The sequence below is a fragment of the Megascapheus bottae genome, chromosome 12 (genome assembly GCF_031878675.1).
Source record: "Megascapheus bottae isolate mThoBot1 chromosome 12, mThoBot2.hap1, whole genome shotgun sequence".
NCBI lineage: Eukaryota > Metazoa > Chordata > Mammalia > Rodentia > Geomyidae > Megascapheus > Megascapheus bottae.
Window position 1 is genome coordinate 24,186,428 of NC_143520.1, and position 3,847 is coordinate 24,190,274.

At 36.5% G+C, this 3,847-nt stretch overlaps 1 pseudogene; it reads left to right on the forward strand.

The window, feature by feature from the left end:
• The first annotated feature begins 216 nt into the window (after positions 1–216).
• Positions 217–595, forward strand: LOC150056347 (PCNA-associated factor-like; annotated as a pseudogene).
• The last annotated feature ends 3,252 nt before the right edge of the window (positions 596–3,847 follow it).

Sequence of the window (3,847 nt, forward strand, 5' to 3'; positions counted from 1 at the left end):
TTCTCTCTCCCTCTCCCTCTCCCTCTCCCTCTCCCTCTCCCCCTCCCCCTCCCCCTCCCCCTCCCCCTCCCCTCCCCCTCCCCCTCCCCCTCCCCCTCCCCCTCCCCCTCCCCCTCCCCCTCCCCCTCTCTCTCTCTCTCTCTCTCTCTCTCTCTCTCTCTCTCTCTCTCTCTCTCTCTCTCTCTCTCTCTCTCTCTCTCTCTCCTCTGTTAGGACATGGTGCGGACTAAAGCAGACAGTGTCCCAAGCAACTACAGAAAAGTGGTGGCTTCCCGCGCTCCTAGGAAGGTGCTTGGTTACTTCTGCCATCAACTCTCCATCTCCTTCATCCAGAAAAGCTGAAAACAAGTATTCGGAGGGATTCCAGTTTGTGCACGCCCAACTCCCAAGTGGCAAAAAGGAATTGGAGAATTCCTCAGTCTGTCTCCCAAAGGTTCCGAAAAAGAAAATAAGATTCCTGAAGAGGCAGGACCCAGTGGCTTAGGAGAAGCAAAGAAAAAGATCACTCCCAAATTCCAGACATTCTAAAGAGAATCAGTTCCCATTCAGAACACGTCCTTTGCAACCTGATCACTCGGATGATGAAAAAGAATAAACTTAATTATTCATATTTGAATAATGTCTCCTGTTTACTCTGGTATCCTAGAAGTTTGTGATGTTTGTCCAATTGGCTTTGTTAAATAGGCATCTAATTTTTTAAAATGTTGCCAAAACTAAATTGTTCAAAAGTAAGTAGTTGTGAATTGAAGACTTTGTAGAATTGTGGCTACTTCTTTACTCATGACAAGTTTAATGCAGTATGTTGTTTCTTTGATCTAGTGTTAAGCTTCTCTTCTCATAAAAAAATTAGATTTCATCATTTAATTGCTAATCTCCTACTTTGAGGTTTGCTTAGATTTTTGTACTGATGTCATTTTTATGAACATTTAATAATTGGAATGGGGCCATATTTGTATTTCTTTTGTTTGCTCTAAAAGAAAACAGGCTTTTGTACATCAAATAATTCAGTATTATTTAAATTTAAATTAAATCTATCATTTTTCAAAAAAGGGAGGACAAAGACATAATGTTGAAAAAGTAAAGGGTATCTTTAAAAAATATTCAAGACATTTTGATCTTAAGTTTAAATGAATGGAAAAAAATCAGCAAAGAGATTTTTAAACATGCATGTAGAGTCCACCAAAGAGATTACATAGATTACATTAAGGGTAGAATTTTCTTTTTCTAAATTTTTTAAAAAGATTATACGGGCTGGGAATCTGGTGAAGTCGCAGAGTCCTTGCCTAGCAAGCTACATTCCCAGCCCCAAGAGTAGAATTTCCTCAGGTATACATTTAATATAGAATTGCCTTTTGGACTTGTAATTTTACATTTGTATATCAATAAAAATTGATAGGCAAATCAAACCATAAACCTAGAGCTATGTCTAAAAATCAGTGCTTTACCAAGCCCACCAAGCTAAAAAGAAACTGCCCAGAAAGCACTGGTGCCACTGGTGCTCCAAATGTTTAAAAATTGTTCAGAGACATTGAAAAGAAAGTTGTGCTTCACCTGAGAAAGCTATAAACATTGAAAGACTTAAATATTATGAAAAAGAAATTTGCAAAATATAAAATAAAATTTAAAAAAGGAAAGGAAACTTTGAACCTTAAGTATCAAGCAAATGCCACTGTGCTAGTACTATACTACTTAATTTAAAAGTAAAAACAAAAACAAACCTACAAAAGAAATGAATGGGGACCGGGAGTTTGGCCTAGTGGTAGAGTGCTTGCCTAGCATGCATGAAGACCTGGGTTCGATTCCTCGGTACCACATACATAGAAAAAAGCTGGAAGTGGTGCTGAGGCTCAGGTGGTAGAGCTCTAACCTTGAGAAAGTCCAAGGACAGTGCTCAGGCCCTGAGCTCAAGCCCAGAACTGGCAAAAAATAAAAAAAGAAATGAATGTTTTATAGACACTGGGAAAAAATTTCAGGAAAGTACAACAATTAAAAACATTCATTTTTTAAATTTTGTAATTCATTACTGTGGAATAGCTCAGGAAATCAGTTCTAAGTAACAGAATTGACAACTGAGCAAGGAAACATAACTTGAGTTGTATAATCCTTACTTTAATAAAATTCCTTACACAGTGAAAAAATCATTGTAATTAATAGAGGGGTTACAGTTATATTCGTCAGACAGAAGAAACATTACTTCACACACTTGATGCCCCTAGCCCTTCTCATGTTTTTGTCCCCATTTCCCTTCCTTCACTCCCTCCCCTCATCTTATTTTCCCCCTTCCCTTTCCTATTTCAAGTAAACAAATAAACATATATGCAATAGACCAGATTACAAGGTAAGATACTGTAACACTATGAAAGTAACCAAGGGACAACAAAAGAGATAAGAAATAACATAGTACTTTAAGAACAGCAATCACACATTATATGGCTCTTGTTTCCATGTCCTGGAGGTCCTTTCATTTAGCCTCATCCTATATGGCCTTATGTATCTAGGTTTTGAGCTATTGTAATCCTCTGCTAGGAGAGTCTAAGGGTTATACTAATTATGACAAATGAGGGAAAGCATTGAGCCTATGTTCCTTTGTGTCTGGCTTACTTCACTTAATATGATTTTTTTCCAAGTTTTTCCATTTTCTTACAAATGGGGCAATATCATGCTTTCTGATGGCAGCATAGAATTTCATTGTGTATAAATACCACATCTTTTTGATCCAGTCATCTACTGAGGGGCATCAGGGTTGGTCCATCCACTCTTTAGCCTCTTTCCTGCTCACTGAATTCTTTGGAAGGATGTCTCTATGTGGAGCCTACATTTAATGTCCGTCAGGTTAAAATACCCCTTTCTAGTAGTATCTTTGAGTAATCAAAACTGTTTCTGACTGGGAATATGTCTATTCTCCATCAGAAATAATTTATTCAGTATTTTATATCAGTTGGGCTCATTAATACTTTTCTGTTTCAATTCACATTTTAAATTATATAACTTGTAAATGTAAACACAGATTGACCCCCAAATTGTAAATCTAGAGAATGTTTTGGTAATTTAAATTATTTGCTACAGAAATGTAAAATTGCATTGAACTTTTATGTCCATCAATATTTTCCAGAATAACGGATTCATAAAAGTTTAATTTGTTGTTATTTAAAAGCTCACTAATTTGAATCTTGAAAATGAAGATCATTGAAGAGAGTTCTTTTACCTTTTTCCAGGGTTATACATGATGTATTTTAGTTTTTATATATGTATATAAGTTTTGATCGTTATTTTTAAGGATTTTCTAGTTCCTTTTATTCAGTACTATCTTATGCCAAGAGAAAACAAAACAAAACAAAAAAGCACTGAATGACCTTTTCTTGCCTTCCCCTTTCCAGGATTGTGAAACTTGCTTATGCTATGAGGTTAATGAATCAAAGGTTTAAAATCCTTCCAACTTAAAAATTGGGCACTTAGTTTTATGTTTTGTTGAGATGCTTTCTTCTCATTTGGTGTGGAGTGGAGAATTCCAAAGGCTTCTTTCTGGACGCTGAGAGGGCCTTCCCCCTTATTGTGTGTGTTTTCACAGTATTTCTTTTAATAATAATATGCCTTAGTGAACTCTCCTCTTCTGGTGATGTAAGCACTGAGTCTCCATCGGGGCCCACAGTATTTTGTAACATCACTGACAGACCCTTAAGAAAATGAGCAGCAATCTTAGCACCTTGCAGTGGCTCTGTGTGTCCTGGTCCTCACAAATTGCTTTAGCTGGATATAGCAACTGATAGTGCATTTTTAAAAATAAATTCTGACATATGAAGTAGTTTAGGGCAATATAAGTAACTGATATGTTAAAATCATTTAATTG